Here is a 15,063-nt window from a genome sequence, read left to right as displayed (position 1 = left end):
TTCATGAAAAAAATAACATCACAAAATGTTTTAAAACAACAGGCTTCAATGGGGCCCCACAGAGGGCCAATGCTGAACAACATAAATAATATTAAAATGTCCATGAAAATAATAATAATAATAATTATTATTATTAATATCCTAATGTCAGTTACAGAACCGTATAATCACCTCATATAAAGCATGGGAACATTTTGCTACATACTTTCAGAGTACCAGAATTGCATGAACAGGGAGTGCATTCAAATGGGATCAGGCTTTTGAACTGATGGCAATGTTGACCAATGAGTGATGGTGTGAGGCGGATCTTCAGTTCAAAAGCTCGTTGTATCATAAATTTTGAGATCCATTTCTATGAAAACATAACAGTAAGTAAAAGTGGGGAAAATATATATAATTTTCAGTATGTTCCGGATAGGATGGGAATTACCAATGACCCTAGGAAAGAATAGAACATTATGACAATCTAGACAAGAACAAAGCTGGGCAGTTCTATCCACTCAATTCTTCCAAAATAACATTAACTCTAGTTTTGAAGGTCCTTAAAGTCCTGCTGTCTACCACATTACTTGCTAATGTATTCTATGTGTCTATGGTTCTCTGTGTGAAGAAAAACTTCCAAAGGTTGTGCGAAATTTACCCTTAACAAGTTTTCGACTCTGTGTCCATGTTCTTGTTAAACTCATTTTAAAGCAATAGTCTAGATCCACTGTACTAATTCCCCTCATAAGTTTAAACACTTCAATCATGTCTCCTCTTAATCTCCTTTTGTATAAACTGAAAAGGCTCAGCTCTTTTAATCTTTCCTCATAACTTTGAAGCAGAAACCTTGACAACTTTTAAGAAAACAAAATATTGGGACAGCTTAGCTATTAGCTAAACAAACATGACTGATGGACTGAATGGTCTCCTCTCATTTGTCAAATGTCTTAAGTCCACACCCTGTAGCTTTGGAATCGGTGTAGTCACTTTTCTTTGGACTTTTTTGTAGCCTGGAGACCAAAAATGTACACAGTACTCCATATGAGGTCTAACCAGTGTATTATAAAGCTTCACCATAACCTTCTTTGACTTGTACTCTACACAACATACTATATAACCTAATATTCTGTTCCCCTTCTTAATGGCTTTTGAACGCTTGTCTGTAAGTTGACAGAATTTTAACCAAATACTTAGTATACAACATATTTTTTTCTAATTAAATATGGAAGAGTGATAAATTAAAGAGAATGCCAATTAAATACATTAGGGGCTAAAAAAAAGTTGCAAATAAAAAATAAAGGTGTATAAGGCTTACTTATGAGAACAACAGTTAAAAAAAATGTTAGAAATGCCACTAAACAGATCCAATGTGAAAAATGTGATAAATGATCCAAATAATTTTTTTCATTATATTAGTAGTATAACAATAATAATTAGAAGAGGAGGTGAAGCGCTATAAGAAAAAATAAGGAAGAACTAAAATATATAGACACTAAAACAGCAAATGCATTAAACTTGTATATGCAGGTGTTTTCACAATACCATCCCTGCAATTACGGGGTCTATTATACTAGTGGAAGTTGGGAAAAACAATACCCAGAAAAAAATTGAATTTGGAATACTGTAATACAATATGTAAATAATAAAAGAGCATAAGTGTTGTGATAAAAGTCTCAAGGTCAGTGGACCACCCCTGGCGATGCGAAGGGCAAAGGTCAAACCACAGTTGTTAGTAATTTGTGATTACAATGTTAAAGAAACAGTCATTTGTGTTATTACATACTCTACAGAACTCTCTAAGTGCTCTTAATCCCTGGAAGATGTCATTGTGCACCATTAATGCAATTAACAGAACTTGAAAGGATTCATAGTGGGTCTTCACTAAACAGGATAACCCTTCCATTAAATTGCAAAACAAACTGAACAGTAGATGATAATAATAATAATAACAATTATTTGTCCTGAGTACGTAAATGTTAGCAACAATGGTAAGAGGAGGTTACCCACAACCGGTGATGTGGTTAATAGTCAGCCCAGATGTATTGATGCATGTCACGACTAACATACTGGATCAGAGCTACATTTACAAATAACCACATTGGCACATATCAGAGCCACTGTAGTACCAAAGGCATCCATCCGGATCATAGCAATGGTATTCTTGAATCAGAACTGTGGTCATGCATTCCCCTGACATGACTACCACTCAATTGTCACCACCACATACACCCAAGTGGCGTTTCTAAGAACTTGATTAGATCAAGGAATAACAGACTATTTTTCTTCTACGAGGAAAGTTGTGAACAACTACATCCCTTGTCCATACACCCATAACACACATTGTGCATAACAAGCATCATGATGTGGTGTACTATCAGCAACAGTGATTATTCATGCAACGTTCCAGACAAAAATTCACTTCAATGAGCCAGTGGCTCCTAAATGAAAAAATCAGAAGCAAATAGCTTTGATTTAGGTGCCAAAAAATCTAATTTGTAAAATATTAATCTTTCAATCTCCTACTTTTCTAAGCTCCGTGTATGTGTACCTAATTATATTCCTTCTCATGTACAATGCATCCTTCCTTGTGCTTTTAGGTCTGTCTGATGATTTGGTAACTGTCAAACTATGTACAGTGATTAAGAACAGTGTATTTGACTCAGGCCCGGAGTCTGTGTTACTGACCATCAGAATATCAGTGTTACAGGGCCATCCAGTGTGATAAGATATTCTTTAACTCTTGTTTGAAGTAAGCCAGTGTTTCATACAGGGCTCAGGAAACTGCTCAAGTGATGGGCATTCTTGGCTGATTGTGACTAAATCCTCCAAGGATGAAACATTGAGTTTCTCATTTTTTATTTTATTCTGTTCTGTACTGAAAAGCCACATACACACTGAGCTGCTGAATCAGGCACAAGAAGCATGATCTCAACAAGGTGTAGAATATTATTGAAATCTGTGCAATAAAGCTCTTTTGTCAGTAAGACTTCCAACAAATTGTTGTATAACTTGAATTAGTCTTTAATGAGAATTTTTAGCAATCTCTATTCCATTTGTACAGCCTTGACATCACATGCATTCTTCAACAAGACTGCATCATACCAGTTAATTAAAGTGTCAATCTCATTTTCTGCAAAAGTGGTTAAATCACCTGGCCATGAATCATGATAGAAAATTGAGAAGTAACAAATGATCTCAGACCCATGTGAAATTACTTGCAGTTTATTACCCCTCATATTTTCAAACTGCCATTCCAGTTCCTTAATTGCAACCTCCACTGTTTTCTCAACATGCAATTGAAGGTTATGTCTAAAGATGGTGAACCTTACACCTTTGAGTTGGATATTCTGAAAAGTAATGTCTGACTTGATGATATCCCGTTTTTTAGTTTTCACTCAGTCTGAGATCTGTGTGTTATCCTGGGGCAGCATATTTTTATGATGAGCAAGTGATTCTAGCCCAGTGTCTCGATGCATGCAGAGCGGAATTACAAATAAAAATCTACAGATGAAATCGTCAGTGAAGGGTCTCCGAGCTACAAAATTCCTACAGAAGGCACAGAGCCAGCTGCTAAACAAACTGGTGAGGCAAACTAACTTTACTATTGATGTTCTGAAATCTAAAGAGGAGCAGATCCAACAAAGGCTTTCCTTGCTTTTTGATGAGAAAACGCTTCAACAAGTGATTGAATTCACTGAGAAGGCATTTCTAGCACAGCACGAAAAGTCTAAGACCAGGCAGCAGAGAAAGTTTGATCTACTTGTGGTGCGCCAGAAACATCAGCATACGATAGGAAGTGTCCTCTACAGCCAACAGAGAGAAGGATGCCAGACACAGACAGAGGATGTGGACATGTGGGTGAAGAATCTGTCTGACAGACAACTGACCCAAGCAGAGAAAAACATCCTTGCTAAAGGGTTAAACTTTGCTGTCACACCAAAACAAATCCCGCTAGTGGAACTGATCACAGCCACAGAGTCAGCAATCAGAAACAACAACATTGCAGATGTGGAAACGGAGCAACTGCGGATAAAAGTTTCAGCGTGTCTCAGCAATGCACCCAATATCATTATTGAGGAGAGAAAGGCTCTCGTGGCACTCAGTAAGGACAACAACATTATCATCATCCTTCCAGCAGACAAAGGGTGGCGCACAGTGTTGCTAAACCAGACGGACTATCATGAGAAAATTTTGTCTCTGCTTAGTGACAAAAACACTTATGAACTCCTAAAATGAGATCCAAGCAGTGGTTACAGGAAAAAGGTGATAGATTGTCTCAAGCAGTTAGTGCATGACAATGCTATTGACCGGACCTCATACCACAGATTATACCCAGGGGAAGCTACACCAAGTCTGTATGGTTTACTGAAGATACATAAACAGGATGCACCGTTAAGACCCATTGTCTGCATGATCAATTCGGTTACATATAACATCTCAAAGTTCCTGGCCGCTGTCCTCAACCCATTGGTAGGCAGCTCAAAACACCATATTCAGAACACTTTGGATTTTGTGGAGAAGGTGAGAGATATCATTAAGGAGGCAGAGAAAACTATGGTCTCATATGATGTTACATCTCTATTCCCTTGCATTCCAGTTACGGAAGCTGTGGAGGTGGTCCGCAAGAGATTACAGGATGACCCCATACTCAGTAAAAGGACCACTCTCAGCACTGACCAAGTGTGTCTGCTCGTGGAACTGTCTTCAATCCACATATTTCATATACAAAGGCCAGTACTACAGGTAGAAACATGGGTGCGCCATGGGTTCCCCAGTTTCACCTATTGTGGCCAATCTGTATATGGAAGAAGTAGAAAAGAGGGCGCTATTATCCTATCCTGGAACACCACCGAGCCATTGGTTCAGGTATGTGGACGATACCTGGGTGAAAATCAAATCTCAGGAGGTACCACAATTCACTGACCAGATCAACTCAGTGGAGAAACACATCCAGTTCACCAGGGAGGACATGAAACGTGACATGCTAGCTTTCTTAGACTGTGAAATTTCCATCAGCAATGGGGGACATTTGAAAGTTGATGTGTACCGTAAACCAACACATATGGATCAGTATTTAAGGTTTGACTCTCACCATCCACTAGAGCACAAAATAGGTGTCATCAGGACTCTACAACACAGAGCAAACACCATACCCACAGACACAGTGGCCAGGGAAGCAGAAGAACATTATATCAAAAAGGCCCTGAGAAAATGTGGTTATCCCAGCTGGACTTTTGTCAAAGCAGGGAAGACACCTAAAGAATGCTCTAAGCAATCCAGGAGAGAGGAAGGATAACTGCTGCCTAAGCGAAAACCTTTGGTGATCCCTTATGTGTCAGGAGTATCGGAACAACTGAGACGCATTTTTTCAAAACACCAGGTCTCGGTGGCTTTCAAACCCTAAAACACGCTACGGCAAAAATTGGCCCATCCCATGGACCGGGTGCCCGAGCACAGACAGAGTAATATAGTTTACGCAGTTAAGTGCCAAGAGGATTGCCGTGAATTATACATTGGGAAAACCAAACAGCCACTGGCGAAGCAGATGGCACAACACAGAAGAGCTACCTCGTCAGGCCAGGACTCTGAAGTCTACTTACACCTACAGGACAGTGGTCACTCTTTCAGTGATGAAGATGTGCGCATCCTGGACAGGGAGGAATGCTGGTTTGAGCGAGGAGTCAAGGAGGCCATTTACGTGAAAAAGGAACGACCATCTCTGAACCGAGGAGGGGGCCTAAGGGTACATCTTTCACCATCTTACAATGCTGTGATTGCAGCCATTCCCCAACTCTCTGTGAATGGTACTCATGGCCATTGATCAATGGACAACTTGCATATCACTGATCACACGGCCCATTCTTAGTCAATGGTGCTAGTTTCGGTCATTATGCAAAGGTACTGTTTATAAGGTTGGAGAAACCTGCAGTCAACTGAGACTGAGGAAGTCACTTGGATGAATGATGTAATGTATCTCCCTGGAAAAGAACTATGTCCAGATGAACTGAATCAACTTTCTAGGATTCTAGCCCAATGTTCTACAGACACTCCTCCAATTTTCCATTCCTTAATGGTCAGTGTAAAATCCCCTTGATTGTGAGAACACAACTTCCAATAGCTACTACAGTTAGAGGCAAAATCAAAAATGGCAGGGGACACGCCTTTCTATAGCTCTGCTTCAGCCATGGAAATAAGCCCTAACATGAAATGAGATATATGTTCTGCTAGCAACATGGCACCCACCTACATTCTTCTCCATGCAACTCAACTTGTAACAGGATTGTGGTCAATTCTCCTTGGTGCTCATCATATTCCCTATAAGCATGAATGAAATTGGATTGAACAGTTTTCAACAATGAACTTGAACTACTTGTATCTCCAGGCAAACTAAGAAATGACTAACATTCCACAGGAGTGCATTCATAATGTTGATTATTATTTGCATGTCAGACTGCAGGCCTTTATTGCAGCATGGACAGGTAACTCCCAATATTAATATAAGTGTACTATAACACTCATAAATATGAGTATGCTATATGCACCAAATAAACTATACCATATCACTAGGTGTATGTGATCAAGACACCTATAGGTTCTTATTTTTTTGACTTTCCTCAAATATATTAAGGAAGTGTTTGGTGATTTGGAAATTACAGACAGACCGACTGACAGAGAGAGAAAAAAGAAAACAAAAATAATACAATTCTCAGTTTACATGTAGGAATGTCAATATGGATGTTAAAATCTCCAATAAGAATGACGGTCTGGGAAAGGGAACTTAAGTGGGTTAATAATTCAATCAGATCAAAAAAGAATTAAACATTATATTTTGGGGAATGACAGAGAACAACAGGTAAAATAGGACCAGACTTCATTTATTAGTTTAAGAGTCAGACACTCAAAAGACGAACATTCAGCTGAGATCCTTTTCATGTTTAACTCAGATCTAAAAATTACTGCAACCCCTCCGCCTTGTCTTGAGCTGCAAGCCTCTGTGATGTAAACGTATCCAGATGGTGTTGCCTTCATTAGAGACAAATGCAAAGCTTTTAATTAATTAATTACCCTGTAGATCATATGCATGTGTATATTGTACACCTATCTTTTATGTTTTACGTAATTCCAAATGATGTATTTTCATATACATGCCGTTTCTGAGTCACAGAACAGAGCACAGAGGGAGACAGTAGTACCTAATAATTTATTGCCTAAATATAAAAAATTCAGTTCTTCAGTCTCAGGACATTTATTGGTATGTGTGGTGTACAATAAAAAATAAAACGGAAGAAATAAAAACACCAAATCATGAGTAAAACACAATATCTTCATAGTGCTTTGACAGATCAAGTTAAACATCCATCCATTTTCCAACCCGCTGAATCCAAACACAGGGTCACGGGGGTCTGCTGGAGCCAATCCCAGCCAACACAGGGCACAAGGCAGGGAACCCATCCTGGGCAGGGTGCCAACCCACCGCAGCAAGTTAAACAGTTTTGAAAAAGTTATCAACCAGTTGTTGAAGCAGAATTACAAAACAAATCTAACAATTAAAAGAACTTGTAGTAAAACAACTTATTTATCAACAAAGGAACATCCCAAACGCTGGCACATATCATATTAAAGATGTGAATGAGTGCTTGCTAGAAGGGTAATATATAACTAAAGATAAACATCATATAGATATTACTGTAACTAATCATTCTGAATAGTTTTTTTTTCTTTTAATACAATATGATGAAAATATAATTATTATAATTCAATTTATTTGCCATATAGAATTTCTTGCATATTCTCACATTTGACCACTGACGCACATTACTTAGGAAATGTCATTGTAAGGCGGCAAAATGATGTTTCTTAAAGTGGCAAAACACAAAGTACAGAAAGTATTCAAGGACAAAACAGAACACTAAATGGGATGAGATAATACAATACGATAACTTAATCATTTAGGACAAATGTTTTCACAGACATTAAGAACCTCTATTCACCTGCTAAACAAAACACTCTCAATAATAATAACACTCTAATGACTCAAAAATAAAATGTCTGGCAATGCAGTTTGAAAAAAAGTATGAAGGCTGTTATTTTTATTCCTGTTTATAAAATTTCAGTAGTAGAGAGTGCATGAAATGGACCAATAGGAGCTTACCAGCTGCATGGATGTCTCATTTCTTGTGTTATGTACATTAATGGTTAGTGCCATAGTCAATGCAACTGTTATTCCCCTGCGCTGCTAGTCTGTGTATATGCCATGCAACAGAACAGCAAATGCTTCACGGAACTTTCTTCGGCAGGGACCTGTTTTGCCCAGGAGGCAAAAGAGCACATTGCAGGTGCCGCAAATGCCTGGAAGCCCTTTATTTATATACAGTAGCATGCTGTATTTTTAAATTCTGTACTACTTAAAAGTGTCACCCTGGGAAAATCAAACAATTTGCAAATAGCAACACTAACACTACTGGTTCTAAAGTATTCCTCTTCTGATCCTTGCTCTATTTTTTTTACACTCAACACTCCCAGGCTACATGGGCAGAGTCTACACAAACATGCTTACAAACAGTTGCACTGCACTGCAGATTTTTTATTTTAATATTCAGAAGAAGTTGTGGAAAATACAAGAAAAGTGCTGAACATCACAATATTGGCTTTTGCATATTGATTTTTATTAAATACTGAATCAAAATGAAAATTTGCTATTTTGCCCAGCTATACCCGGAAGTGCTTCTAGGCGGCAATAATGATGTACTGGAAGTACTCCAAGTTCAGGCTGAAAAAGAGTTGCTTTGCAAACCCCAAGGAGAGTCAAGATTCACAAAGCTCACCTGGGAGGAGGAGGAGAAAGAGAAATAATTTTGTATTCTGGATGAAGAAGAAACTTTTTACAAGGTATTCTGTTAAAAAAATACTTTATTTGAACCTGGAACTGTCAATATAGTTGTGTCAAGGGTTTGGAGCTTTATTTGAATCTCACTTTCAGCACCTGTTCTTCCCCTTTGGTTGTTAATGTGGACAATTTTCTAGTAGTCTTGCAGTTCAAAGAAACTGAACTCCACTGAAATAGTGATCTTAAAATAAGTTTATAAAAAGATTTGTACAGATTATAGAAATCAAGCAACATTATTCAGGATGAGTTTCCAAGCCTCATGATTATTTGGTGTCACATACAGTACAGTTGTGAACAGGTATTTTCACAAATCAAAACTACTAAATACAAATATAGAAGTGAACTAACAGATACAAATCTTTGCAATTAATTGTTGCAATGACAAAATTTTCAGATGGTAACAGTTTTCATAGGAGTAAGCAGTTTCATGTTCATGAGTAGTTGGTATTTAAACATCGCCCTTGATAACAAAAATAAAACTTTTATAATTAATTCCTCACAGCAACTATCATTAACACATGTACTAGATTAACTGGGGTAACAGCTACACCTAAATTTTTTGTATGGCATGATGTACACATCATCTCCCTGCAACCAAGACAATTTCCCCAGGTTATTTAGTATATAATAATTTAATTTAATGGGATATGGGCAATCACAATAATCAGAGCAACTACAGATTAAGCAAGCAAGAAAGAGCCTGAAAATGTGTCTGCACAGTGAAATATATTTTGTAAGAACTAGGGGGCTCTGCCCCCTGCTCGCTTCGCTCGCCAACCCTCAGGCGGGCACTACACACTAGCCATTTCGTGGATCTGCTGCTCGCGTAAGGGGAAGCGGATATATAATTTAAAGAGATTGTTATTTTCATGGGAATTGTTACATATGCATAATAGCACTAACCATTTTACGTTACACCGACTAATAAACCATAGTAAAACGTAATAAATTGAAAGAAAATTATGTTTCATGTTGCATTAGAGGTATTCGTTGCGTTATATGTTTTTGTTCTTTTTGGCTTTGAAATTAACATGCAAACATTTTTAAAACTTGCACTTTTACTGTAAAACTTAAGTAAAAACAATTTTTTGAATTAACTTTTCGTCAATATCGCACTGAATTTTGATTCCGTGTTTGGACTTACATTGTGACAACGCAACATATAACTGCCTGTGAGTGAATATCGTTTTTTTCCCTCTAATAAATAAACCGACTTTTTCGAATGTTTGTCCCTGTGATCTGTTAATTGTCATAGCAAAAGCCATTGTTACGGGAAACTGTAAACATTTTAATACAAATGGCATATCAAGATCTCCTTTGGTGTCTAATGTTATCCGCGGAAGATGTACTACATTACCTTTCTTGTCACCTGTTAAAATTTTACATGTCATTACTATGCAACTGATCAACAATATTTGCGTTAATTCGTTTGACTTCATCGTTTTTCGGTTCTAGGATTGCCCGCGTACTCATTTCTTCTGTTGATAATCCTTCAGGATGAAATTCAGCAATAAGATTTGGACATAATAAGTCTTTTTTTTTATTGGGAACTTAAAGTGAGGAAAGCATAAGAATTTATCAAAGCTGAGAGCGCAGAGGACCATGGACGTGTTTGAAAGTGGTTGAGAGGATAGTGGGACTTGACAAAATCACTTGGCAAAACTCTCGTCTCGCAGGACTTGAAAAATCTCTCAGAAAAAGTCTTGTCTCAAGATTTTCTTTTATAATAGAGAGATGTAAAAAGGCAGCATGTAATTGGTATGTAAGTGCATTTTCACTGAGCTAGAACATTTTTTTAACACTGCAAGTATAAAAAACAGCATCGCATTAAACAAAATAGTATTTAAAATCAACAGATTCACATTTTACACTAACACAGAGATTAGAATGCACCGTTTTTAAAATGTAAATCATTTGTGTGCTTATGAGGTTCATATGTTCACAAAAAGAGCACGAAAATAACAGTAATAAGACTACAAAAATCCAAAGAAAGCAAGCAAAATAAGAGACATGACAAGGGACAGGACCCCAAGATAAGTCAGACTTGCTCAGACATGCACTCCATGCAACTAAAAGTGACGGAAGCACAGAGATGCCTTTCATTTTTGTAAAATAAATATTACACGTGTGGCAAGTAGAGGAGCACAAAACTGTACCCCTATTTTCATGGACTGTAAAATTGCTCATATGTGATATTTTTGAACAAAAATCACTAATATTATAAGATTCTGCCATTTTAAAAGAAGACCAGCTGTGCAAACCAGCTCAATGTTTGTCTTCTTCCACAACAACATTTCACCCCATAGGCATGGTTTCATCTTGAAAGACAAAATCACAGTGAACCATTCTTGCCACATTATTAGTACGGTATTGATTTACTTCTGTATTTATGTGTAACTCCTACCAGGAAGGCTACTGGAACCATACAAGCAAATAACAAACAGATCCTTTCCATGAGAAGCAGTGTCAGAAATATGCAATTCAGTGATTATTTCCAGATCTATCTGGTTGTCACAAGCACTCATCGGAAACATGGAAGGCATGCTTTCTCTTGCTGGTTCAAAGGGTACATATTCAATACATTTTTCGGCTTTTGTCATCTAGTGGTGCACAGTTCCCCTTACACTACAAATGGCTAAGTCTGGCTATGTATTTTTTAAAATTTATAGAAAATACTTAACTTTTGAACAATTTTGTGTGGCAAATGCAAATAAAACAGGTTTGTGAAGAAATAATTTAAACTTGGAAAATACCAAACTTATCCTTTAAACAGCACTCCCACTAATTTTGTAAGCTAAACAATGTTACCTTGATTAATTTTTCAATTAATAAAATAGGGGATTAAAGCTTTACATTAATATGTGCAGCACTCCTGAGTATTCTAAAAAGCAGCAATTCTGCTAACACTGTTAACACAAATAATTACACTTTGTAATCACTCAAAAGTAAACAGTATTGTAAAACAAACACATGGAGAAGGGAAGTTTGAAAACAGAAGGTATTTTATGCCAATTGCAGTGGCTTCAGAAAGTATTCAGACCTGTATACTTTTTACACATTTTGTTAGGTTCCAGGCTTATACAAAAATCATTTAAATTCAATTTTTTCCCTCATCAAACAACATTAAATATCCGTAATGACAAAGCAAAAACAAGGTTTTAGAAAGTTTTGCAAATTAATTAAAAATACAATCTTGTTTATCGTTATACAGGCACTCTATACAGCTTTTCAAAATGTATTTCTCAAGACCGCTGCTACTTTCATCATTAGATGAAAGATCAAGTGGTTCTAGATCTGCAAAGAGTGGATAATTTACTAGATGCAATTTGCCTGTTTTAAATTTCAAGTTCTGCTACATCAAGTGGCAAACAAGTCTCACAACAGACATATTCCTGACAAACATTGAAGTTACCCAAGGAAATACAGTTAGGTCCATAAATATTTGGACAGAGACAACTTTTTTCTAATTTTGGTTCTGTATATTACCACAATGAATTTTAAATGAAACAACTCCGATGCAGTTGAAGTGCAGACTTTCAGCTTTAATTCAGTGGGGTGAACAAAACGATTGCATAAAAATGTGAGGCAACTAAAGCATTTTTTTAACATAATCCCTTCATTTCAGGGGCTCAAAAGTAATTGGACAATTGACTCAAAGGCTATTTCATGGGCAGTTGTGGGCAAGTCCGTTGTTATGTCATTATCAATTAAGCAGATAAACGGCCAGGAGTTGATTTGAGGTGTGGTGCTTGCATGTGGAAGATTTTGCTGTGAACAGACAACATGCGGTCAAAGGAGCTCTCCATGCAGGTGAAAAAAGCCATCCTTAAGCTGCGAAAACAGAAAAAACCCATCTGAGAAATTGCTACAATATTAAGAGTGGGAAAATCTACAGTTTGGTACATCCTGAGAAAGAAAGCAAGCACTGGTGAACTCAGCAACGCAAAAAGACCTGGACGTTCACGGAAGACAACAGTGGTGGATGATCGCAGAATCATTTCCATGGTGAAGAGAAACCCCTTCACAACAGCCAACCAAGTGAACAACACTCTCCAGGGGGTAGGTGTATCGATATCCAAGTCTACCATAAAGAGAAGACTGCATGAAAGTAAATACAGAGGGTGCACTGCAAGGTGCAAGCCACTCTTAAGCCACAAGAATAGAAAGGCTAGATTGGACTTTGCTAAAGAACATCTAAAAAACTTTAAAAAATGCTTTAGCTGCCTCACATTTTTATGCAATCTTTTTGTTCACCCCACTGAATTAAAGCTAAAAGTCTGCACTTCAACTGCATCTGAGTTGTTTCATTTAAAATTCATTGTGGTAATGTACAGAACCAAAATTAGAAAAAAGTTGTATCTGTCCAAATGTTTACGGACCTAACTGTACATGAAGGATCAGACATGTGCCAAAGCTGCACAGTGGGCAAGGCAAATAAACCATTAAACTAGTAAAAGTAAATAATGTCCCTACTTAATGCCATGAATTATGAACCCTTGCAATGACAAGTTTCATCTGTTACAAAATAAGCAGATCAGAGGGCGGTAACAGCCTGGTTGACAATATGATTTAATGAAAACTTGATAAAAAGAACAAGTATAGAATGTATAAAGACTTCTAGATGATATATATTGGGTAATAAATATCAACAAGCAGGAATAAGATACTTGTTTACATTTCCTCATACTTGTAAATCCCTTTAACATCCACAAACACAAAGTAAGAAATTCTTCAGAGAGACAAGTCTTAACCAGATGTCAATTATGGGCAATACATTGACTTCCCAGGAGTAGGGTATACAGTGGTGTGAAAAACTATTTGCCCCCTTCCTGATTTCTTATTCTTTTGCATGTTTGTCACACAAAATGTTTCTGATCATCAAACACATTTAACCATTAGTCAAATATAACACAAGTAAACACAAAATGCAGTTTGTAAATGGTGGTTTTTATTATTTAGGGAGAAAAAAAAATCCAAACCTACATGGCCCTGTGTGAAAAAGTAATTGCCCCCTGAACCTAATAACTGGTTGGGCCAAACTTAGCAGCAATAACTGCAATCAAGCGTTTGCGATAACTTGCAATGAGTCTTTGACAGCGCTCTGGAGGAATTTTGGCCCACTCATCTTTGCAAAATTGTTGTAATTCAGCTTTATTTGAGGGTTTTCTAGCATGAACCGCCTTTTTAAGGTCATGCCATAGCATCTCAATTGGATTCAGGTCAGGACTTTGACTAGGCCACTCCAAAGTCTTCATTTTGTTTTTCTTCAGCCATTCAGAGGTGGATTTGCTGGTGTGTTTTGGGTCATTGTCCTGTTGCAGCACCCAAGATCGCTTCAGCTTGAGTTGACGAACAGATGGCCAGACATTCTCCTTCAGGATTTTTTGGTAGACAGTAGAATTCATGGTTCCATCTATCACAGCAAGCCTTCCAGGTCCTGAAGCAGCAAAACAACCCCAGACCATCACACTACCACCACCATATTTTACTGTTGGTATGATGTTCTTTTTCTGAAATGCTGTGTTCCTTTTACGCCAGATGTAACGGGACATTTGCCTTCCAAAAAGTTCAACTTTTGTCTCATCAGTCCACAAGGTATTTTCCCAAAAGTCTTGGCAATCATTGAGATGTTTCTTAGCAAAATTGAGACGAGCCCTAATGTTCTTTTTGCTTAACAGTGGTTTGCGTCTTGGAAATCTGCCATGCAGGCCGTTTTTGCCCAGTCTCTTTCTTATGGTGGAGTCGTGAACACTGACCTTAATTGAGGCCTGCAGTTCTTTAGACGTTGTCCTGGGGTCTTTTGTGACCTCTCGGATGAGTCGTCTCTGCGCTCTTGGGGTAATTTTGGTCGGCCGGCCACTCCTGGGAAGGTTCACCACTGTTCCATGTTTTTGCCATTTGTGGATAATGGCTCTCACTGTGGTTCGCTGGAGTCCCAAAGCTTTAGAAATGGCTTTATAACCTTTACCAGACTGATAGATCTCAATTACTTCTGTTCTCATTTGTTCCTGAATTTCTTTGGATCTTGGCATGATGTCTAGCTTTTGAGGTGCTTTTGGTCTACTTCTCTGTGTCAGGCAGCTCCTATTTAAGTGATTTCTTGATTGAAACAGGTGTGGCAGTAATCAGGCCTGGGGGTGGCTACGGAAATTGAACTCAGGTGTGATACACCACAGTTAGGTTATTTTTTAACA

General features: G+C 37.7%; 1 protein-coding gene across 4 annotated transcripts in view; it reads right to left on the bottom strand.

Moving 5' to 3' along the window:
• Positions 1 to 15,063, bottom strand: part of acin1b (apoptotic chromatin condensation inducer 1b) — a 213,644-nt gene that overhangs the window by 133,982 nt on the left and 64,599 nt on the right. The gene's annotated exons all lie outside the window — the stretch shown is intronic.

This window comes from Erpetoichthys calabaricus, chromosome 2 (genome assembly GCF_900747795.2).
Source record: "Erpetoichthys calabaricus chromosome 2, fErpCal1.3, whole genome shotgun sequence".
Taxonomy (NCBI): Eukaryota; Metazoa; Chordata; class Cladistia; order Polypteriformes; family Polypteridae; genus Erpetoichthys; species Erpetoichthys calabaricus.
Note: the sequence above shows the minus strand (reverse complement) of the source record. Positions and strands in the feature narration are given on the sequence as shown.